This window comes from Agelaius tricolor, unplaced genomic scaffold (genome assembly GCF_023055355.1).
Source record: "Agelaius tricolor isolate 1412-34295 unplaced genomic scaffold, bAgeTri1.0.p SCAF_71, whole genome shotgun sequence".
Lineage (NCBI taxonomy): Eukaryota > Metazoa > Chordata > Aves > Passeriformes > Icteridae > Agelaius > Agelaius tricolor.
Genome location: NW_027269331.1, coordinates 836,936 through 861,174, shown reverse-complemented (window position 1 = coordinate 861,174; position 24,239 = coordinate 836,936). Strand labels below are relative to the sequence as shown.

Here is a 24,239-nt window from a genome sequence, read left to right as displayed (position 1 = left end):
GGTGCTGTCGCTGCCGGGGCCGCGGGGCTCTGAGGGGGCTCTGAGGGGCGCGCGCGCGCGCGCCCCGCGCGCACGGCGCTGCGATTGGTCGAGCCCCGGCGCGCGCCGCGCTCCCGCGCTTCTCCGCCCCGCCCCTCCCGCGGCCGCGCGCGCCCATTGTCACGCACGGGGCTCCCCGACTCCAAAGGCCCCGCCGCCGCCTCCCATTGGTCGGCGCGGCCGGGATTGACGGGCGGAGCGGCCAATGGGCGGCGCCGCCCGCGGCGGGCGGAGGGCTCAAGGCGGCAGCGGCGGCGGCGCGCGCTGAGCCGCGGGCGCCCGGCGGGCACCGGGAGCGGCTCCCGGGGCGGGCGGCGACCCCCGGCCAGCGACCCCCGCCGGCCGCCCACCACCGACCGACCCACCGACCGCCCGGCAACGTACAGGTGAGTGCGCGTCCGGTCGCGTCGCCGCATCGCCGCGCTCGCCGGAGCGCCCCGCGCCCGGGCACCGCGGGCGGCCCCATCCCCGCTGCGCTCCGCTCGGCGCGGGGGGCGTGCGGCGGGTCCCGAGCCCGCCCTGCCGCAGCCTCCGGGAGCGCTGGGGCTGCGCTGGAAATGCCCCCGCCGGGCCGAGCCCGGTGCCTGCCCCGCCGGTAACCGCGGCAGAGCGGCCCGGGGCGCGCACAGGTGAGCGCGGCGGGGCTCGGGAGGCGCCCGCCCCGGCCGCCCGGTCACCGGAGGCAGGCACGGCCCGGAGCTGCGGCTCCCGGTGGGGGATGCTCGCAGGCCGGGGGTCCTGCGGGTCCCGGGGATGCTCGCAGGCCGGGATCCAGGGAAGCGCTGCCCGCAGGATTTGGGGGTCCCGGCGGATGCTCGCAGGCCGGGGTCCAGGGAAGCGCTGCCCTGCAGGATTTGGGGGTCCCGGGGGATGCTCGCAGCCCTGGGGAGCACTGGCACCAACGCGGTGCTGATGGGGTGGCAGGAGGCAGTGCGTGTTCCCAGCCCTACCACGCTGGCCTGGGAAGCGCTGAAAGTGACAGAAAGGCAGAAAGTGACAGAAAGGCAGAAAGTGACACGTTGTTCCTCTGTTGTTCCTCGTCAATTGCCCTTCGTGCCCCCTGGATCCCGAGGACTGGGCTAGCAGAAACTGACCGGGGCTGCGGAGTGGGTAGCGCTCGGGAGTTGTTAATCATTTGAAATTCTGATTAAAATAATGTATTGGAATAAGTCAGGGGAGGCTGAGCTCTATGGAGTGCTTAGTTGGGTGCTGTGCTTAGAGCATCTTTCCCCCTTCCCGTGTTATTAAAATGCTCCTGTCGTTTTCAATGGCACTTCAGCGCCGTGATGTAAATTATTGAGCAAGGGCAGACGAGGCTTCCCTCACCTGTGCTGTAAGGGCCCATTGCCACGGGGAGCACCTTCCTGCCGCCCTTGCTGGCTTGGCAGCTCCTGGAGCTGCTCTGCTGTGTCCCCAGTGCAGTCCCTGGGCAGGCAGGGGGCTGCTGTGGGATTGCACAGAGCTGCTGTCCTTGCTGCTTCCCGGGGATGGGACAGTCCCCTGGGATCCTGAGCGTGTCAGTGACCTTGGCCACTGTGGCTCCCTCCCAGCTTTTGCCCTTCTGCACCGGTTTGGGGGCTGAGAGGTCCTGGAAGGGTCCTGGAAGGGGATGGTCACCCTGTGATCACAGTTATTGGCTGTGCTGCACTTGCACCTTGGTCCTGCTTGGGGGAAAAATGAATGGGGCTGTTCCTTCCCTCCCAGGCCCTGGAATGGTGGAGGTGGAGAAGGAATGTAGCATAGTTGGCTCACCTCAGCTTTGGTGCAGGCAGATCACACTCCCATTCCCACTTTGGGAGCATTTGTTGTCCCAAAATCATGATTCCCGTGGAGGAAAAAGCCATTTCCTTCTGCCACAGCTTGAAAATGCGTGTTGTGACAGGGATTCTCCCCAGAATGGTTTATTCTGCAGCCTTTCTGCTGCTGCTGCTGTTGTTGTTCTTGCATTAATGACCCAGTTATGCTTTCTGGGATTTTAAAGGCAGAATTCTGGGGTTCTTGCACAAATGCTCTGATGGTAACTGACTCTGGGCTCTGGCCCTGCATCACCTCAGGTGATGCTGACTGCAGTTTGCCTTGAGGCAGACAAGCTAAGCTGCTGTTTGAATTTTTGGTGTCTCCGGGTGCTCCTGACCAATCCAGAATCCAATGACTCCTGCCCCATGTCTGCCCAGGGATTCACCTGGCCTTGCTCGGCAGAGGAGAGGCACCGCTGGGTTTCTGTGGTGTTTCCTGGTGCTGTGCAGCCCTGCAGTGGTGAGGAGCATTGGGAAGCCCTGGAGCTGCCTGGTTTGGGGGATCAGTGTGTGTAAAAGGCTGAGAGCCACGTTGGTGAGCCCCAGGGCTCTGCTGTGGAGGCCAAGTCCTCGTGCTGTAGTGAGGAGCAGGGTATAAATAGCCGTGCTGGGGTTTAGGCACTGAATTCAAAGTTATGGTTTCCACAGCAACCAGCACTCAGGCCCGGTTTGTGTGTGGAATATTGCCCGTGTTTTTGAGGAGCCCGTGTGGCTGGCATCTGCCGTGGTGCTGTGTCCGCTCCGTGTCTGAGCGTCCCCCTCCTGCCTCCCTGCTCCCAGTGCCTGCTCTTGCTCTGGTCCCAGCTTCCAGGAGCAGGGATAAGGAATGAATGAATCCCCAGCCTCCTCCTGGGCCAGGAGCGTGTGCACCAAACCCCCCAGCGTGTCCCTTTGTGTGCCAAGGCCTCCTTTGGTGCTGGGGTCGTGCCTGGGGTGTGTTGCTGTATCCCTCAAACACCCACCCGTGTTTCCCCTTTCTCCCTCGCCTGGGGGTTGTTATTCCAGTGGCAGACCCTTGGATCTGAGAGGAAATCAGAGCTGTGGGGGACCCGGGGATGTGCCCTTGCTGTAGGAGGATGGGGATGCAATGCTCGCTTTAATAAATGTTTGTCATACAAATGTGCAGTGTTGCTAAAGTGGTTTCATTTATAGCCAGGGGGCTGATGTATCTGCATGGTTGTGTCCAAGTTACAGTTTCCAGAGCAACTGGAGCAGCTTTGTGTCTTGGAAGACTGTTAACTAAAGCATGAAACGTTATATCAAATTTTCCTCTCTTAAATTCTCTAATCTCAGCTCCTGTTCAAAACACAGCTGTGCTTATCTGAGAACGTGTTTGAAAGCCTTGAACGACCGAGCACATCTTCTTCAGGTGTGTGCCTCTGCCATGAAAAATGGGATGGGAAATGCCAGCCCCCAAAGTAATTATGCTCAAAGGTAGAGTAAAAGGCATTTAATTAAAAAAAAAAAACCCAAATAATCCACAAAAAAAATCCCAAGCAAAAAAAAAAAAAAGGTAAAAAGGAATGCCACATGCCCTGTGGAGTGGGGGTAATTTTTGACACCACAACATCAAAAAGGTCTCAAGCTGTTGGAGGGTGCCCAAAGGAGGGACATGAGGATGGTGAAAGGTTTGGAGGGGCCACACAAGGAGCAGCTGGGGGCACTTGGAATGTTCAGCTGGAGGAGAGGAGGCTGAGGGGAATCTCCCTGGGGTCTGCAGCTTCCTCCAGAGGGGCAGCTCCAATCTCTGCTCCCTGGGGACAGGGACAGGAAGGGCTGCAGCTGTGCCAGGGAGGGTTGTGTTGGATATTGGAGGGTGCTGGGCACTGCCCAGGCTCCCCAGGGCACGGGCACGGCCCCACAGAGCTCCAGGGGTGCCCAGGGTGGGATTTGGGGTGAATGTGCAGGGCCAGGGGTTGGGCTGGACGGTTCCTGTGGGGCCCTTCCAGCTCAGGAGGTTCTGTGGCTCTGTGAGGATATTCAGGCTCTGTGGTCTTGTCTCTGTCCAGAATGAATGACAAAAATACAATCTGGGAGAACAGTGTAAAAAGGCTGGAAGCAATCACCAGCTGAAAGCTGGAATAAGAAGGAATGGGGCTCAGGACCCCCTGCACCTGGGGCAGGCCATGGTGCCAAAGGCTGGTCTGTTGTTATTTTTTTATTTCCTTCTCCTTCCCCTCTCCTTTGGCTGCTGCTCCTTCCTCCCTCTTGCAGTGTCTCCCAGACCCTTATCTGAGCAGTCATTTCAAGGACCTTGGGATAAAACCAAGTCACTTTCCCAGTTAGAGCCCTGTCACTTTCCCAGCAGCTTTGTGTGTCCCTTCCTAGCTGGTTTCACCCCGTTCAGTGGGTGCTGTGTCAGTAACAAACACCACATTCCCTGGAAATGGACCTGCTGGGTGCCTGTGCTGGTTTGGAAAGTGCTGTGTAGGTTTCTTGGGGAAACTCAGCCAGGAGACTTCCAGTGTTGGCTGTGTCAAAAGGAATTCCAAAGTGAGTGTCTCAGGGGTCTGCCTCTCTGTTTTTATTAGCAGCCTTGCAGCTCAGGGTTTTCCTCTTCACGTGTTTACCCAGGATGTAATGTCCCACTGATGTCCCCCTGCCAGCAGCCCATGGATAAAATGGAGGAGGGATTCTTCTCCTACGAGATGGTTTTGGAATGAAACCTAACCCCCAAACCTTGTGATCTTTGGTGTGCTGCCCAGATTGGGGAAACAAAATGATGGAAACAGCAGCTGGGAGGGAGCTGCAGTACCTTGAACTTCTCCCTGAGTGGCTTTCAGGAGAGGTGAAGGTTTTTCCTGCTCTGTGCTCAGCCCAAGCTTTGGGTGTGGGAAGGGATTTTCGTTTGGAGCAAGGCTGCAGTGGGCTATGCTGGATCTTCCAGCTGGGCAGTGTCCCTGCAGCCTTGGCAGGTGGGAGACAGGAGGGGAAGGCAAGGCAGGGCTGTTTTCTGTGTGTTGGGGATGAGGAGGGGCAGGCTGCTCCTGAGCACTCACCTGGGGCACAGCAATTCCTCAATTGTCTTCTCCCCCAGACACTGGGATTGAAGAAACCCCAGTTTTAAAGTTCTGCCCTTCCAGCCAGGCAACCTGCCCAACTTTGGGCTAGGGCTTGGTGCTGGCTGAAAACACAAATCTCCCCTGCCAGTGGGGAAACCTTTCCTCTGGTGGCAGCAAATCTCTGCTGTGAGCTGCAAATCTCTGCTCCAGAGGCTCGGGACACCTCTGGCCAGGGTCACCCTGTGCGGGAGAGGGTTCTGTGCTGAGCACAGCCTTTGTGTCTGTCCTGCCCCCTCATGTGCCGCTCTCTGCTTGAGATTAGCGCAGCTTTCCTCCTCGTGGATAAATAATTTAAACACCTGGACTGATTAAGTGCGTGCATCACAGCTCAGAACAGTCGTGACTTCTTTTTATTTATTTATTTATTTATTTATTTATTTATTTAAATTCCGAGGCTGCCTTTCCCGAAGAGCATTCAAAGCGACTGAAAATAGCTTCATCCCAGAAACATCAGGCACAACTTGGGGGCTGCCGCTCTGGCGGCAGGGATTCCGGCAGTGAACATTCGCAGCATCTCATGGAACGCTCAGGGCTTTATTGGCAGCTCGTTTGCTCTGCCTAATTGTGTGCCTGGCTGCGGGGCAGGGCTGCTCCCCTCGGCCCGGCTCTGCAATGCCCCCAAACCGAGCACTAAAGAAGGAAATGCTTTTCCCCGCCGCTCAGACTGGCTGACAAAAGCGCTATCAGGTGACTGGAGTTTCCTCTGCCTTTGTTGTCAAAAGTGCTCTCTAAAGGAGAGCTCCCTTTCTGGAGCAGCTGAACGTCTGTCTCTGGGCTGCAGTTAAACCGCAGCTGGAAAGCATCTCTCATCTCTCACTCAGAGCATCTTCTAGCCGGAGATGTGAAACCCCTGCCACGGAGCTGCGCTGGAATTCTCTGCCCGCGATTTTCCCTGCTGCACCGGCACTCCTCTGCCAGAACATGGAAACCCTGACTGCCCGTGCCTTGCCCGTCTGATCTGCAGGAGCAAGGGTGCAGAAAGCCAGCAGCAGTAGGAAAGTTTTGCTTGGCTTTTGGGGTTTTGTATTCCCCACCTCCCCTTTTTTTTATATATATTTTCGTTTAATATACATATATGAATTTCATTATATAGATATACATATTAATATATACATATATATAAAATATAAATTATATATATCAATATATACATATATTGATATATTTATATATATTATCTATATATTATACACATATATATAAAATATAAATGATATATATTAATATATATATGTATATATTTATATATGTGTGTATATATATATATATATATATATATATATATATATACACACACACACATATAGATATATACTTTTTTTTTCGTTTTTATTTTCCTTTAATTTTTGTGGTGTACAGTGACCTGGTAGATTTGTCAAGGTTTCAGCTCTCTCCCTGTGGCTTCCCAGCCTCCCTCAGGAGCAGTGCTCAGCCAGACACACAGCTCCCAGCAAGCCAGGGCAGTTCCTGCTGGGATCCCGTCCCTGCTTGTCCCTTCCATTGCTGTAACAGGCAGGTTTTGGGTTTTCAGATTATCCCATCACACTTTGCCTCTCCTAAGGCAAATCTTAGCCGGGCTTGGGGAGGACTGGGCTCTCCATCCCTCCATGAACTCTGCTGGGGAGTGTGTGTGTAACCCTGAGAGTCCTGCTTCCCCAGCTCCCGGGTTTCTGTGCTCTTTGGAGCTTCCAGGAAAGCCCAAATTCACGCCCTGCCTGCACTTCTGGTGCCATCAGGCTTCCAGGAGGTGCCAGTGCCTTTTGATCCAGAGGGTTTGGTGTCAGTGAACTGAAACACAACGAGTTCCACCTCAGCCTGGGGGAGAAATCCTGTCCATGGAGCCCTGGTACAGCTGCCCAGCTGTCTCCATCTCTGGGGACATCCCAAAATCCCAAATGCCCGTGTCACCTGCTCTGGGTGACCCTGCCCTGGCAGAGGGGCTGGCTGGGTGATCTCCAGAGATCCCAGCCATCTCTGGGACATAAATCCTGGCTTGTTTCTACTCACCTTGTCCTGGCCATCCCTGTGTCCTGGGAGAGCCCCGCTGAGCCCCTGGCAGATGTGAAGTCTGGTTCTGGGATTTCTCATAACATTTGGTTTATTCTGTGGGTTCCAGCAGCAGGACAGCCTCGTGCTGCCCCTTTGCTCAGGGCTGGCTGTGAGGAGGGCACTGGAGCTGGCAGAATCACCTGCCAGCATCATGAGATGCTGAAATGCACAGCTAAAGGGATATAAGAACACCAGGCAAGTGAGCTGCTGTTGTGCAAATCCCCTTTTTCCAAGTCTCTGCTGGCTGGAGTGGGAGATCCCTCAGTGAAAATAAGGTGGGCAATTAGCAGGGATTGATTTGGGGTTTCAGAGGGCTGGGATGAGCTTGCTGGGGCCCAGTGTGTGCAGCTCCAGCAGAAATTGATTGGTTTTGTCTCTTTCCCTTAAAGCACTAATGAAATTCCAGCACTAATGAACAGGATGTTCCATTAAACAGCTCCTAATGGGTACCAAGTGCCTTTTTAGGATCCTTTCTCCTCCTCCCCAGCCCCCTGCTCTGCTGGGTACCCAGTGCTGGATTTTCCTCCTGGTTTTCTGAGGCTGTGAGTGGAGATGGCAGAGCTGTGTGTCCCTTGCTCTGTATTATTTCTGGGGAGTTGTTTTGCCTGGCCTGGCTGGGTTTTTGGTGTGTTTTGCCTTTGGTAGCAATTACTGCTGCTTGCATTTGTGGCTCCCAAGGCAGAACAAAGCTGGTTTGTGTGCTGGCCAGCAGGAATTGTTGATAATGCTGGAGACCTCTCATTGTGGCCAGGACCTGAACTGTCCCAACTTCTGCTGAACCCAAATTACAGGGGTTTAATTTTAGCTTCAGGGCTCCCGTGCTGGAATATTTTCTTTTCCTCTGGTGATAAAGCAAAGAAAAAATGAGTGTTTGAGGTCTTTCCTAAACCTGCCATGTGAGACACAGAGCTAAGTGTCACAAAACCTGCCAGAATTTCTATTCTTACCCTTGCCTGCTCTCAGACTGTGCTGGTAACACAGAGTTATTGTGTCCCAGGGGGTGCCTAAACTCATTCCCTGCCTCTTTCAATCTGTTCTCTCTGTGTTAGGTGCAATATTCTGAGTGAGAGGGACTTGCTGGGGGTTCTGCATATCCAGTTACTGGAGCAGCAGATGGACCATGAGCCATTTAAACCCCAGCCCAAGGAGTTTGGTGGGAGGGTGGAACCCCCCAATGTGGAGAGCTTTTTGGCTGAGAATCTGCTTTTCTTGGAGCTCTGAATGGAGCCACTGGCGTTACCTGAGCCTTTTCCAATTTGTTTTCTCTTTTTCAGTTGTCCTGAGCAGGATGGTTTGAGCAGGAATGTGTCATTGAGGGGGGCTCAGGGTGGGCATCAGCAGGGTTTCTTCCCAGAAGGATGAGACATTGGAAGGGAGGTCCAGGCAGGTGGGAAGGCCTGGATGTGGCACTCAGGGCTGTGACAAGGTGGGCATCGGACACAGCTCACATTCCATGGCCTGGGAGGGCTTCTCCAGCCTGGATGCTTGTGTGCTTTCCAAATGTCTGAGAATGGTGTTTGCCCGGGAGCGATGAGCAGATGAAGAAGGGATTAATTGTAATTATGGCACTGGAGCCCTCCTGATGTGCCTGTGTCCTCCCTGAGAGGGCTCTGTGAGAGGGCCCAGGGCCTTGTTCTGCTTTGGGCAGTTATTTGTTGGCAATGCACCTTGTTGTCCTCGTGTCCCAAATTCAAGCTGGTTGGCTTTCAGCTTGGAATGGGTGTGAAATTCCTGCTCCCCTTCTTTCTGCACGTGGCAATGGTTTGCTGGCAGCCTGTGCTTTCAGGGGAGGCTCCAGAGGATGGGACAGGAAAAGGACAGGTTTCCTTGGCCACTCTGAGGTGTTGGGAGGGACCTGCTGGGGCAGGATTTGGGGTGAAGCTGGAGCTTTTTGTGCAGCTCCCTCTGAAGGCATTCTGGATTTTCTTCCACTCTGAAATACATCTGTATTTCTGTATTTGCAGTATGAGGGGATTAAATAGTGCCAGATCCTCCTGTCCCAGGCATGAGCACAGACCTGGGCAGGTGCTGCTGACACTTCTCCAAAATGCTCCCCCAGCTTCCAGTCATGTGCATTGGGGGGGATTCTGCAGCCTATTTGTATTTACCTGCTTTTTGTTTGTTTGTTTTTCCCAGAGGGAGCCTCTCCCCTGGTTTTTAGGACTGCATGAGTTTCTCTCTGGGCAATGTGAAGTTGAAAATGGGCAGATGGCCCTGTGTCTGTCAGGTGTGTGTTGTGTGAGGCTTGGGATGGCTCCAGAAAGGCCTGCATGGTGTTGACCAGCAGCCAGCAGTCCAGCTGATGGCCACAGCCACACTCTGGGCGGGCTGGGCTTGCTTTGGTTCCTCCATTTATTGATTTTAATGTGTGTGTGGCCGAGCAGAAGGGTGAATGAAGTGCAGTGTAAGAGCTCTGCAGACCCTGCAGCCTGGCCTGGGCACTGCCAGGGATCCAGGGGCAGCCACAGCTGCTCTGAGCACCCTGTACCAGGGCCTCAGCACCCTCACAGCCAGGAATTCCTTCCCAATTTGTATTATTTTTTATATATTTATATATTTTTTTTCTTTTTAATACATATATATACACATATATTTATTTATATATCTATAAAAATATATATTTATATATATTCATATATACACACATATTTATATATTTATATTTTCATATATAATATATCTATATATAAATATATAATATATATAAATATATATTAATATATTAATATATAATATATTTATATATGTATTTATATATAAATTTATATATTATATGTTTATATATAAATATATATACAGATTATATAAAAATATAAATATATACTATAATAATATATGAATATCTTATTTATATAAATATATATTTTATATGTATTAATATAGATTTATATTTTATATGTGTATATTATATCTGTATATTATATTTTTATATATTGATATGTAATATATTTTCTATATTATATATAAAATAAATGCTATAGATAATATAGAATATATATATATACATAACTATATAAAATATATAATTTTATTTTTATATATCTATGTAATATAAGGAATATATAATATTCTTTTCCATCCCCGCCTGCCCTCTGGCAGTGGGAGGTTCATTCTGTCCCAGGCTGGGCTTGTCCCTGGCATTGCAGCCCCTGCCCTTGGCTGCAGTGACCATCCCAGGGTGTCACAGGGCCACCCCTGCAGCCCATCCAGGTCCCTCTGGATGTCCCATCCCGTCCCTCTGGTGTGTGACAGCAGCACTGAGCTCGGTGCCATCAGCCCCGCTGTCCTTGTCACCAGCAGGGACATTAAACAGCTCTGCCATGGAGAGGGAAGAAGCCCAGAAAGAAACTGGGCTCTGTTTTTTACAGGACAGCAGACCCTGGGAGTATGGGCACCCCTGAATTAAGCCAGGGTGGAAAATGTCCCTGTGTAGTGCTTGGCTGCATGTGTACATTCAAATGTTTGAACTGCCAGATCCCACACACCATCCCCTTCTCCTTGCCTGTCCTCCCCACTGGGGCTGCAATGTTCCCTGATGTCCCCCGCTCTGGGCTTGTCCAGGGCTGGAGGAGGCAGGGGACAGCCAGGAGGCCCCTGGAGGGGGAGTGGAAGGGGTGCCTGTGGCCCTGGCCAGCAGGGAGAGGGTCTGCTCTGAGGGTTTGTACTCCCCCTCCTTCCCCTCCCTGGAGAAGCAGGGAGAGCCTCCCCAGAGGGACCCCCGGGCTGTGACACGTGAGCTGTGTGCATTTTTGTGGCAGGAGTCATCTCCTTGCCTCAGCCCCTCTCCAGGTGGGCTCCCTGGTGTCACAGAATTCAACCTGTGCAGTCCCGGGGAGCTCCTGGGGGTGACATGACATGAAACAGGGCTTGCTCTGGTACCCTCCTGCTGCCTTGGAGTGCTCCATTCCAATGGAGCATGCCACAGCTTCATTTTTTCTTTTTGTTTGTCATTGCTTTCTCCATTGGCTCCTTTCTCCTTTTGCCCTGCAGTGGGAGCAGGAGAGGCAGCAGCAAAGGGCACTGAACCCTGGGCCTGAAACCAAACTCTCAGCTTGGTGTAACTGTAGGGAGCAAATCCACAGTTTTCCTGCAGGAAACCAAATTTTCTTGAAGAGAAATTCTGCTCCAGAAGCGTGGAAGGGCATCCTTGAGCCTGGCTCTTGTCTCCTCTTTGCTCCGTCCTGGGGTGGGGGACAAAAGCAAAGGGATGTGGATGGACAAGAAAGAGGAGGGAATGTTTTTCCAGAAGGGTTGGAGCTCTGTGTGCTGCAGGGCTGGCAGCAGAGTTCTGCTGAGAGCCTGTAGGATCCAAACCCTGCAGAGGAGGAATGGGGATGGCAGGACACGAAATGCTTCAGAGCTGTGCCTGCTGCAGCTGCTCCAGGTCTCTGGAATCAGTGAAGGCGGGAAATGACCTCCCTCATATCCCTGTGAGCCTCAGGGGAACATGTGAGCAGCTTGGGCTGGGGATCTTCTCCCAGATCATCCCAAATCCTTGTTGACAGAAGGAATGTGTGGATTTCTTGCCCGCTGGCTCCTCTGCAGCAGCACAGGCAGACAGGGACCTGTTTATCCACTGGGCCACCAGGAACCTCTGAGGTGCAGGGAAATCTGGGTTTCTGTGCCCCCCTTGGTGTGGAGGGCTCTGTCAGCACCCACCCCTGGTCAGTCAGACCTGTGTGTGTGCTCTGTGACCCTGGGTGTGCAGGGGAACCTGGGTGGGAAAGAGGGGAAAAAGTGGCACCAGTAATGGTTCAAGATAATGTCCATGGTGGGCACTGGGCTCTCTTCAGGCTGTCCTAAAAAGAACATAACCCTGCTCCCAAGTTAAAGCTGGGAATTCTTGTGTTTTTTGTGCTTTTGAAAGTTTTCCAAGGAAGAACGAGAGTCACTGAGCATTTCTGAGTTGCCCAGGGGTGCTGTCCTGCCTGGGCTCTGCCCAGAGCTTTCCCAGCACCAGGGCTGGTGTGCTGATTGCTGAGCAGTGCCACTGAATAATTTCCTTGATCTCAGCTGTCAGTTGTACTTCAGTGCTGAAACTGCATCCTCTGGAGAGCTGTGCCAAAAATGGGAGATCCTGTGCTTGCCTTGTTCTGGGTCTGGGCCTGCACTGGGCTTTGAGAAGGGATCATTTAATCACCATCACCCCAGGGAAGGGCTGGAGCTGGGTCTGGAGTGCTTTAGGTTGGATTTTAGGGAAAGGTTTTTCCCCAGAGGGTGCTGGGCACTGCCCAGGCTCCCCAGGGAATGCCCAGGGTGGGATCTGGGGTGTGTGTGCAGGACAGGGGTGGGACTGGATGGTCCTTGTGGGTCCTTCCAGCTCAGGAGGTTCTGTGATCAGTGGTTATGGAAATACAGAGGCACCTGGGGACTCAGGGAGCTCCAAGCGTCCTCACTCAGCTTGGGCTGGCAGTTCTGGGTTTCACCTCAGCATGCATAGAAAAACAAGTTGTCCCAAGGGAAGGGTTCTGTGTCAAAAAACCAATTCAAAACAAACCCCAAACCCCCTGCTTTTACAAAATTCATTTCTATTATGTCTGTGCACTTAGTCACCTGTTTAATACAGAGCTGTTCACCCCATCAGAGTGCCTGATGTACAATAATCTCTCAGCACATCCTCCCTTCCTTCCCCAGCCCTGTGGCGCTGGAGGGGGTGGGAGGAACTGTGTGTGAGACTCTCTTTATCTCCCTGAGAGAAAGTGTCTGAACCTGTTTGTGCTTCAGGGGCAGGCCCTGCACCTCCTCCCCTGTCCCTGTGCAAGACCAGCTTTTCTTCTTTGCTCTGCTTGGGGCTCTCCTGCTGCTCTGCAGCATTGCAGAATGGGAAGATGACAGAAATGCAGGAAAGGAGAGCAATTGTGTGTGTGTGTTGTTTTCTGCTTCCTTCCTCCCTACTTTTTAGGTACCTGTTGAAGAGAACTCTGTAATCACAAGCAGACAGCCAAATGCTGCTGGAGTGGCCTCGTTTCTGAGGCATGAGGGGTTTGTGTCTCTGTGAAGGAACTGGGAAGTGCTGGGCTCTGATCTGCCTCCAGATCAGGTGGAGCATCTCTCTGCATGTGCCACTGCGTGTTTCAGGGCAATTGCTGCTGGTTTGGCTTGCTGAGAGCTGGGGTGAGCCCGGGGCTGTGGTGCCTCAGCTGAAGCCAGCCCAGAGCTGAGGTCACTCTGTGGTGCCACCAAACCCTCCTGGCTTGGCCTGAGCCTGCAGATATACAGCTGATATCCATGCAGCTCCTCTGGCTTGCCAGCAAAGCTCCATCCAGCCCCAAACCTTGTCCTTCCAGCTGGGAATGGCACTGTCACTCCTCCAGGGATGCTTGCCTTTAAAATTATGGCTGTAAGCTCAGGGCACAAAGATAATTTCTGCCCTTCTAAGCTTTGGAAAGAGATTCAGTCAATTTGTCTTCTGCTAACCTGTGCCAATGTTTTCTCTGCTTGAAATACTGTTTCTCTTCTAGCTGAGATTAAAATTTCCCATTCTCATTTAACTTTAGAACATTCTAAAATCCAGGGCCTGAAAGCGTGCCAGAGTAGAGCTGTTGTGTGTAACTGCTTTTTTTACAGAGTAAGATGTAACTTGTAGAAATGGTGTTTCAGGGAATTGAAACACTGATATTGATCTCTCCATCCATATAACTGAAATCACAGTGATGTCAAAGTGACTGTCAGACCTTGGCTTTCTGCTCTCAGATCTGTTCAAGGTTTGTTCTGCTCTCTGGGTCTGTTTTCATCTCCCTTTCTCCTTATCAGAGCGCTGCTGCCACTTACTCTGCCCTCTTTGTACTTGGCTTGCAATACCTGCTCCCACTCCAGAGGCCTAAAGTCAACATGCTGCTATTTTGGTTCAAGCAGTGTCTCTAGCTGTGCTTTTTTTACTTTTATTTGAGGTGAATATAACCCTCAGTATTTATTTGTGCTGAAGTGGTGGCCAGCCTGTGACCCCAAGTGCTCGAGCATTTCATGTACAACAGCGCCTGCCTCACAAAGAAAACAGAGAAACAAAATAAATCCAAGCCTGAGCAGGAGCACCACAGGATGCTGTGCCCCATGGAGCAGCTGCAGTGACCCTGCCAGGGGCTGGGAGCTCACTGGGTAATGGGAATAAAGGGTCAGGTTTGTCACCTGCCACAGTGACGGGACTTCTCCTGCTCCTGGGATGTGGCTGCTGCTCCAGATGTGGCACCCAGCCCCAGCTCCAGGCAGCCCTGTGGTGTGGGTTTGCACAGCCCCAGGGTGTCCCTGTGCCCCTGCTCTCCATGGGGCTTCTGCTCAGAAGGAAATGGGTCTGGATTTGTTTCCTCGTCTTTTAAAATTGCTGCTGGTGATCCCTGGAGTTCTGGAAAGCTGCTCCTAGGAAGAGACCACTGAGCTTCCTCAAAATAGCTAATTAAGTGTGTATTTCAGCTTGTGTGTGTTAGAGAGGCTGTAATAGGATTGTTCTGGCTCGCTTTAATGGTGCTGATCTAACTTGTGTGGGTGCCTCAGTGCAGGACAAGATTTGGGAGCAGCCTGCCCTTGGAATGCTGCAGTCAGACCAACCCTTCCCAGAATCACAGAATTCCCAGATGGGACAGGCTGGAGGGACCACAGTGGGTCACTGGTGCCACCTGCCAGAGCTCAGGGCACAGAGTGGGCCCAGAGGGGTCTGGGATATCCCTGGGGAGGGGGATCCACACCTCTCTGGGCTCTGCTCAGGGGTGAGGCTCATCCTGGGCTGAGCAGAGGGCAGGATCCCCCCTGCCCTGCTGGGAATGCTGTTCCCAGAGCCCCCAGGACCCCCATCCCTGCTGGCTTGGCTGGTCCTGTGGCTGTGGGGATGGATCCCCTTTCCCTCCTGGTGGCAGAGATCCACAGAAGGAGCATTCCTGCTGCTCCTCCCTCCCTCCCTGCTGGCTCTGCCTGGCTTGGCACTGCAGGTGACCCGCTCTGGGGACAAGGAGAATTGTCCTGCATCAATATTTGAGCTCAGGGCTTACTCATGCATACAGAGCTCAGCTGGGTTTATTTATGTGATGCAGTGTTAAGAGCAGGGGAGCTGAACACTGAGAAGTGCAGGGGAAGGCTCCTTGTGTGCATTCAGCACAGGAGTCTCAGTCGGTGCTGTGCAACTGTGGCAGGAGTTTATTTTCATTTCTTCCTGGGGCCTTCCTTCAGGATGTTTCCTTTTAGCAAAGAATTAAAGGGGTTTTAGCTTGTTAAACATTCCTTATGTAACCTCCAGAATGTATTTTAAGCGGAAATCTGCCTTTTTTTCTCCTTTTTCTTTCCTGCTGAAATAGCAGGACAAGTCTTTGGTGGGAGGTTGTTGCTCTGCTTTGTGCGTTGCAGAATTGCTGTTCCAGTCCCTTTCTGGGCTGTGGGAATTCCCATTGGAAGTGGCTTAGGTGCTGGGGGAGTTTGGGCTGTGTTTCATGTCAGACCTTGGCTGGGCTGCAGACCAAGTTGTGCTCCTCACTGTTGAATTCCTTCTCCACAGGCAAGGGGATCAGGGCTGGCCCCTGATTAGAGCAAGGAGGGCTTGAGTGAGCATCCCACTGACAGGAGAAGCTTTTGGCTCCTTCCCTGGGAAAGCAGCCTGGCTCTGGGGCTGCTGCCTGCTGAGGGAGGGTGCACACCCTCCCCCTGCCATTTAAACAGGATATAAAAATACATGAAGTTGGTGTTTTCCCCTTTGGGGTTTAGATCGAGCTTTTGCTGCGACAGTGTCACGAACTGGGGAAGAAAAAGGTGAATTAATAAATCAATAAATATGCCAAAGCTCCCCAAACCCCACTGCCTCTGAGCCCTTCACTGCAAAAGTATTTGACTTTACTGGCTTGTTCTAAGCCTTGGCTTCTGAGCCCTTTCCAGTCAGATGTGCTGCTGAAAGCAGCCTGCAGTAATGGGGAGTTTTGCTGCTGACTTTGCTGGGTGTGAGAGGGAAATCCCTTTTTTCCTCTCTGCAGATGGATTGCTATCAGGTGGCTTCTCCTTCTCCTGCAAGAAGGTTGGCTTCAAAAGGCTTGCAGCATAAATTCTCTGTCTGATATTTGCCTTGAATGGGTAGCGCTGCTTAAAAAATTAATGGAGTGCAATAGCCTGGATGATGATGGTGCCTCTGATGTGAAGGAATTTTATATTCTTCTTTTCTTTTTAATTGCCTGCTGCACTTTCTTCTTAACTATCTGTGTATCTATCTCATTTTTCTTTTTTTTTTCCCCGTGTGTGCAGTTCCCTGGGGTGCTGGTGATCAGTGCTGGGTTAGCAATTCAGCCTGGCACGGTGTGACTGGGGCACCTCTGATGTTTGTGCTGATAACCCCAGGCACCTCGGGATGCTGCAGCTGGCTAAAATGCAGCTGAAATAAGGAGTTTGTCAACTCCTGAAGAGTGACTTCCACTGCCCACAGGGAGCCCAGTCTGGATCTCCCCCACTTCTCTCAGCTCATGTGCCCACGTCGATTTTTCCAGGGAAAAATCAGGATGGGGCAGAGGCAGATTTTACTCCGGAGCAGTGTTTTATGTCACTTTGCAGCAGTGTTTATTTCCCCTGGGCAAAACCAAATGGTGAATACCTTGTAGAGATTGCAGAGAAACATTAATTACTGTGGCACATTCTCCTCCTTGGCTCAACTCGTGCCATTTTAAAAGCGTTTTCCATAGCTTGGATTTGTTTGTGTGGGAAGTCAGTTACATAATTAAAGCAAATTCTCTTCCATCATTCTATGTTTTTCAGCCAAATGTTTTCCCTTAAATTAGTACTGTCTGTAGCTGGGTAAAAAAAAAGAGGAGTGTCTTTGTCAAAGTTTTTTTTTTTTTCCTCTTTTGAAGCTTTTTTCATGTCCTCCTCCTAATGGGCATTTTCCAATATTATTCTTTGCAATTGTTTTGTGGTCATTGTCCGCTCTGGTTTGCAAAGGCTCGTTAGGAGGCAGAGCCCTTGATGCCCAGCTCAGGAGTGGCATTTATGATGTGCGAGGTGCTCTCACTTGTTTGAGGGGGCTTTGCAGGAGGTGTTGGGCCCTGCTGTGAATGGGAGTTGCTCTGATGAGGAAATTGCTGTTTTCCTGCCTGCCATGCTCCAGGCTTGGCGTGCTGGTGCTGCTGGGGAGCGTCTGGGATTTGGGCTGCCAGAACATCGGTGGCTTCTCCTCCTGCAGGGGGGCAGGAATGGGGGTGGCAGGGCTCAGACCCTGCAGGGAGCCCACGGTGCCCACCTGGCTGGGATTATCCGCTGTTGAGTGGAGCAGCCAATGTGCACACCAGCCCCAGGAGCTGGGCATGGTGCCCCCTGCCCACACTTCCCAAAGGCTCAGGGCGTGCCGGGGTGGCGTGGCAGTGTTGGGAGGCTGCAGCCCCATTGGGTTTGCGGGGTGGGAATGGGAGGTGAGGATGTGTTTTGCAGCAGTGGGGTCTGATTGAAGCCAGGCTTCACAAAACAGCGCTTTGCAAAGAGTGTGGGAGCATCTCCCTTCTGGAAATGGCTTTGTCCTGGGTGCCTGGGCCATGGCTGGAACTCCTGAGGTGTTCAGGAAGAGGTTTGGCTGCAAATCATGGCAGAGCTGCCTTTGGCTGCCCTGGATGTGGGGGGATGTTTCTGTGCACTGAGAGCTGTGAGGGGCACCTCAGCTCACTTCTCACCCACCTCTCCTGATTCTGGACTGCCTTGATGCTGGTATCACTGAACCATGGAATCATTGATGTTGGGAGGCACCTCCAGGATCACCAAATCCAGCCTGTGCCCAGTGCCCACCCTGTCACCAGCCCAGAGCACTGAGTGCCACACCAGGAGTTCCTTGGACACCTCCAGGATGGGCTCTCCAAACCTCCCTGGGCAGTTCCAGTGCCTGAGCACCTTTTCCATGGGGAAATTCCTGCTGGTGCCCAGCCTGAGCATCCCCTGGCCCAGCCTGAGGCCATTCCCTCTTGTCCTGTCCCTGTCCCCTCCTGTCAGGGACTTGTGCAGAGCCACAAGGTCCCCCCGAGCTCCTTTTCTGCAGCTGAGCCCCTGCCCAGCTCTGTCGGACTTAACCCTCTGGATCCTTCACCAGCTTCATTGCCCTTCCCTGGGCTCAGTTTGAGCTGGATCTTGAAAATTTTCCATTCATGGCAGCTGGAATGCAAGAGTGTTGTTGATCTGCAGGGTGGTCAGTGAGCTGGCTGGAGCCTGGAGGGCCAGGCACACGGAGATGGTCTCCCTTGGGAATGGCACTGGAATGCCAACTGCACCTGGAGAATCTGCTGAAATCTTGCCCTCATGGTGTGGCAATGCAGGATTTGGGCTGGAACAGCGTGAACTGGGAGGGAGGATGGAGCTGTGTGTGCATTCTGTGTGCTGGGTACACGGCAGGGAGCAAGGCCTGGGTTTTCCCTGCATTTCTTGGGGTGCTCTGTTGCGTGTGCGCTGCAGGCACTGGGGCAGTGCTCACCTCTGACTGTGCTCACGGGGCAGCCAGCCCTCAGGAGCTGACCCGGGGAGCTGAATCACAGCTTCCCTGGTGGAATCCCACACCCTGGGCGTGCCAGGGCCTCCCCGGGTGGCTGCAGTCACACGGGCAGCGGGAGCAGCATCGCGGCCGGGGCGTGCCAGGAGCGGGGACCAGACGGAGCAGTTCTTCTTGTTCCTGCTATCCACGGTCTCCATCTCTCCAGAGCCTGCTTTTCCAGCAGCAGACATGCCCGTGCTGTTCCTTGGCACGGCCAGGGCTGATCCCCAGGGCTGATCCCCAGAGCCTCCCCCTGTTTCCTCTGTGAGGAGGCACCCGCTCAGCCCTCGCTGGCTTCTCCAGGGATTTCTGGGGGAATCTTACCCTGAAACTTCCCTGTGCTTGGTGCATCGTTATCTTTGGCTGCTCAGAAGCAGAAAGGTCACGTACATGAGCCATTCTTTGCTGAATTTCAGCGTGGCCATTGCCCTTTGTGCAATCTGCGTGCCCTGCTGAGCATGGCAGTGTGTGGGACACGGCTGTGTCCCGGTCCCTTGGAGTAGCAGACCATCTTCTCACCATCTCCTCTCCCTAAAATCCCTGGAGCTGACTGTAAGGGGAAGAGATCCCAGCTCTTGTGTTGGATTCTGCTCCTGAGTGCATCCCTGGGCTGTCAGGGGTGGGGAGGAGCTGCCTTTCAAACCACCACGGAATCACCCCCACCACCAATTCCAATGCTCCTTTGCCACTGAAACGAGAAGCAAAATTCCTTTTCACAATCTTTCTTGTGAGTTAGGGGGCAAACATTGGTGGCTGTGGGTAGTGGCAGCAGGACCCTGCTGTGGTGGCACAGCTGAGCTCAGGGGTGATGTTGAGCCCCAGTTTGCTCATCCCATTCCCTCCCCAGCCCCTCGAGTGAGTTCTGCCTGGTGTTCAGTGCAGGGCCATCTGTTTTCCTGTGGGTTCCCTCTTGCCTGGCAGCCTGATCTGAGTGGAAAGGTGAGGCTGCACACATGGAGCAGCTCCTTTGTTCTCCTGGCAGCTTGTTTGCCAGCAGAGGAGCCAAGTGACAAAAGGAATGCTGGCGTTCTGCTGTCCTGAGAATGTGCTCCTAATGCAGAGTCCTGGGCATTGCTGACAGCTGAGCTAGGGGCACCTGAATTTTGGGGTAATTTGGAACCTAAGACATAAAGGTCTATTGCAAGTGGGCCTGAGCAGCCTTTTAAAGGTGCTGGAACCTGTATTTTGAGCTACACAGGTTTCACTGTGTGGTTCCTCCAGGTGCCTGCCAGAGAGCCCCATGCCCCCTGTGCCCTGATCCGTGCAGAGCTGTCGCTGCCATCCAGGTCTGCCTGTGCCATCTCCTTCTGCACCCTCAGTGGTAACTTAATCTCCACATTTGCAGGCACTAATTAATTACGGATAAAGTAATTTGTATGAATTGTAGAGCTGAAGGGTGGTGGATTAATGGCTCTTTGGGAACGGGAGAGGAGCGGCCGCGCCAGCGCTGCCCCTCCTGCCCCGTGTGCATCCCTGAGACAGAAGGACTCCTTCTGTCCCTCCTCCCCTGGTGTTTGCCAGTGTGCAGACACCGTGCAGGGCCCTGCTGTCCTCTCTCACCCTCCTGGGGCTGGGGTTCTGTGCTCCAGGCCCTCCTCAGCCCAGGAGGGGTTTGTTTTCTTTTCCTGGAAGCTTTGCTCCGGAGCGAGGGGCGAGCGCTCCTGCTCCAGCATCTTTGGCTTGGCAGGGTTTGCTGCTCTGGGCTGGCTCCAGCCCTTCCTCTGCAGCACTGGGGCAGGCACAGCACTGCCAGCAGCCTCCCCAAAGCCCTGCTGCTGGGCTGCCTCCTGGGCTGGGCTTTGTCTGCCTTCCCAATCCCCTGGGCCGGGCTTGCGCAAAGCCTGTCTGGAGGGCAGATTGCCATCAGCAGCTCCAGGATTTTTTTGGGATTTTAACTTCCCCGGGTCAGCTGGAGGTGATGGGATCGTGTTGCCTGCAGTGACTGACAGGGCAGTGGTGGCAGAGTTTTGTGCTGCACAGCTCCTGGTTTTATTCCCAGCCTTGTATTCCCACCCTTTTATTCCACCCAGCCCCAGGAGCAGCAGCAAAACCGAGCGGGGCAAAGGTTTGCATTCCTTTATCACACACTGTCAAAAAATATCCCAACACTAGTGCTCAGATTACTCACAGGGCCCTCTGCTTTTGGGTGACTTCTTCCTGCTTAATCATTTCTTTTCCAAGCTCATAATTTCGTGGCAGCCTCTTGATCCTTATAGTTCTCTACATTTTGTTTGTTTGCTGTCCCTGGTTATCGTCCTGCTGTCCAGATCTTTCTCCCCCTGTTTACAAAATTGTGCTTGGTACTCATAAAGCATTGGTGCTGTAGCTTGGGCTCATTTTTGGTGGGAAGATGATTTGTGACTGGAAAAGAGAGGCACAAGTGGAAGCCTTTGCAGTACCCCAGGACTTTATGGAATCAAAGAATCACAGAGTGGTTTGGGATGGATCTTGGAGATCATCTGGTTCCACCCTGCTGCCTTGGGCAGGAGCAGCTTCCACTTGCCCAGGTTGCTCCAAGCCCTGTCCAGCCTGGCCTTGGACACGTAAGGTTGTGCTTAAGTCTTCTTGAGGGTTTAAAGACAAACTTAAAGAAAGCCCCAAAGCCCCCCAGAAAGCCTGTTTCCATGCCTGCATTGAACTGGCAGCAGCCCATGCAAACAAGAGCGTGTCCAGGCGCTGGAGTTCCCCTCTGGCACATGGCCACAGCTCCTGCTGCAGTGCTCAGCTGCTTGGGAACCTGATCTCCAGGCTCTGGTGTGCACTGCTTACACCAGTGACTCCAGCTGTGCCCTGAGCCCACACCACCAGGCTGTGCTTAAAAGAAGAAAAGGCAGAAAAAGCAGAGCCTTGACATTTTCCTGCTCTTTGCCAGTCCTGAATTTTAGTTCAGCTCTCCCTTTACAGTTCATGTGGTTGCTCAGTGTTGCTTCTGTGTGAATCTGTAGCATTTTAGCTGCTGGTTTCCATAGGATAGAAATAGGTTGTTTTTTTTTTTAATTTTCTGTAGCTAATCACATCACACCACAGTGGCTGTGCATGAGAGGCTGATACAGCAGGAGGAGATTGCCCTGAGATTATATAACACAGCGAGTGTTGCTTAGAATGGTCCCAAAGACAAGGAAAAGAGAGGGAAACCCAGAGGCAGCTGGCCCAGGAGGACTGTGGGTGTTGCACTCGTAGCTTGTCAGAGGGTGAAAGTCCTCCTGGAGGTCTGAGGTCCCTCCCTGCACATCCAGAGCCCCAGGGATTCAAGCAGAAGGGATTTGGGCACAGCTGGGAGCTGGCAGGGCGTGGGGGAGCTGGGAAGGGAGGGATGCAGGAGCCTGGGCTGGACAATTCCTACCCTCACCTGGTTAACTCTGCCCGATCATTATTAATCCCTCGTCTCTGGGAGTCCCTGCCCTCCTGCCAGGGAGGGAGCCTGGGGGTGTGTGAAGCTCAGGGCTGCTCTGGGGGGCTTGCAGGGGTCCCAAGGTGGCATTGCTGAGTGGTTTTTGTGGCTTTTCACACCCTGGGTAGGTAGGGGCGTGGGTGAGCCTCCCTCTCTTCTGAGGATCCATCCCCATCAGTCTCAGTCCCCACTCTGTTGACTTCTGGCCATTTCTTAACCAGCTTTAAGAAGAATCTGGAACAAAAAGGGGTCTCCTAGCAACGAGGGCGGCCAGAGAATGGGTCAGTGATTAACAATTCTGTCTAATGAAGGTTAAAAATGCAGGGCAGCCTGGAATGCTTCAGCTCCAACCTGGGCTTGATGGTGCTGGGAAGGAAATTTACACCAGCTGTAGGTGACCTCATCAACACCACGATTCAGGACCTGGAACCAGCCTGAGGTCTCTATTCCTTACTGATATCTTAGCAAAAAAAGCATTCAATAACCTTTGGATGAGTAACACAGGCATGGTCTGCGTCTGACATGTGGTTTTCCCCTGGCCATGTGACTTCACAAACAAACAGAAATAGATCTGCACAGGAGCGTGGAAAATGTGTGGAAAATGGGGAGTCTGGCTGTGGAGCAGGAATGGGGAAGGACCCTGGGCTTCTGGTGCTGGTCACCTGTGGGAATGTTGGGGCACTGTTCCTCCAGTGCCACAGGAGCTTGGGGAATGTATTTTCCTATGTTTATTTATTGGCAAAGTGATTCTTTTCCTGAGTCCTTGGTGATGCTTTGATTTCTGGGTGAGGAGGTCCCTGGCAGCTTTTTCCCCTTGCCCAGAGTGCAAGAGGAGGTGTCTGGGCTGTGCTTTCATTTACCCCAGTTCATTAATTTACCCCAGTGAATGTCCCAGCACTCCCCATTGCTGCAGGAGCATCCAGTGAGAATTTCAGTCACAGGAGCAGCCCTGCATCTGCTGGATGTGGTGCCAGGCTTGTTCTGCCAAGTCATTTACTTGCATTGTCTAATCAATCCCTCCAGTCTCTTGCCTGTTTGCCTCTTTGTTTAATTAACCCCCTTTTCAGCCCTGTCCCCAGCCATGTGCTGCTCTCAGAGGTGAGGATCAGCTGGCAGTGCATTCCAGGAGCCCTGGCTGAGGGTGATTTATATTCCTGAGGACTAAACTCCCATCACTGCCCAAAGCTGGCAATGTCACACACAGGCAGCTCTCCTCCTTCACTCCCCTGACCATGGTTCCCCTCCCCTGTTCCCACTGGATAGACTTATTCCCTTGTTAAGTGCATATTTTAAAGATACCTTGCACTCTGATATTACTCATCACCTTCCTCACCACTGGTCCAGGACAAAAATCATCTTAATGCCCCTTTCCACAGGAGTGAGATGATGTCTTAATGAACGCTTTCCTTGCTTGGCTTTGGTCATTAAACACACTCTGCCACTCTTGGCTCTTTATGGCTTCAGCCTAAGTGGTAAAATCCATATGTGAGACTTTGCAGAGGCTTTTAGGTGTCATTAGAGATCATTAATATGCAGGCAGGAGAGGCTGCTGGGGTAGGCAGTATCCATCATCTGCTGCAGGAGAGCTTTGGCTCAGCAGAAATGGGCTGGATTTGGGCAAGGATGCCTCATCAGGGGTGGGATGGGGAGGCACAAGGCAGCCCTGAGCACCTTTGGGGTTCCTTCCATCTTCATTCTGGTCTTTTGGGTTCCTGTAGCTCTTGCAGTCACTCCAATGACTCCTCACTACAGAGAGGCTCTGCCCAAACTTGATGGCTCGGACTGCATTTGGATAAATTGAATTAATACCCAGTTTCAGGCTATCTGCTGCCTGCTTCCATAGGCCAGAGGAGGTTTTTTCCCTTCCTCCTGCCTCCTTCATTAGCATCCTCATTTCTGCCCTCTGAGCCTTTCCCTGGGTTTGCTCCTTTATTTGCCACCAGGGATGGGTTTGTACACCCAGCACCCAGGCAGGTGCTTGCAGGGGGAGCCCTGGCACCTTTCTGGTGGCACTTTGTGGGTTGTGGTCTCCCATTCACCTGTGGCTGTGGGGTGTTTTCCTGGCATCCAGGGAGAGCTTTCTGCCTTGTTTTCCTTGCTCTGCGCAGCCTGGGAGTGTCAGGGGCGTTTGCTGTGGTCTGCTGTGGCTCAGCAAGGAAGGGAGACCAGCTGAGCAAGGGTTTGTGTATCTGCTCTTTATTTAAAGAGTGTTTCTCCACCTGGGAGAGTTCAAAAGATGGTTCTCTCCCTGCTGGTTCCTGATACTGGACAGGCTGGAAGTGTGGGTATGTTAATGCTGCTCCTGGCCCTGGTGGCATTCACTGCTGGAAAACAGAAAGGGTTTCCATGTGCCTGGCCTGGCAGCTTTGATTGGAGATGAGAACTGTCAGCCATGTGAAACAGATGATAAATCCCACTGAGAAACGAGGTTTGGT

At 52.7% G+C, this 24,239-nt stretch overlaps 1 protein-coding gene across 1 annotated transcript in view; it reads left to right on the top strand.

The window, feature by feature from the left end:
* Positions 1-285: 285 nt before the first annotated feature.
* TIAM1 (TIAM Rac1 associated GEF 1) overlaps positions 286-24,239 on the top strand; it is a 150,959-nt gene continuing 127,005 nt past the window's right edge. Inside the window, exon 1 of the mRNA XM_071417920.1 lies at positions 286-425. The gene's annotated coding sequence lies outside the window, so the exon portion shown is untranslated. The remainder of the gene's footprint in view (positions 426-24,239) is intronic.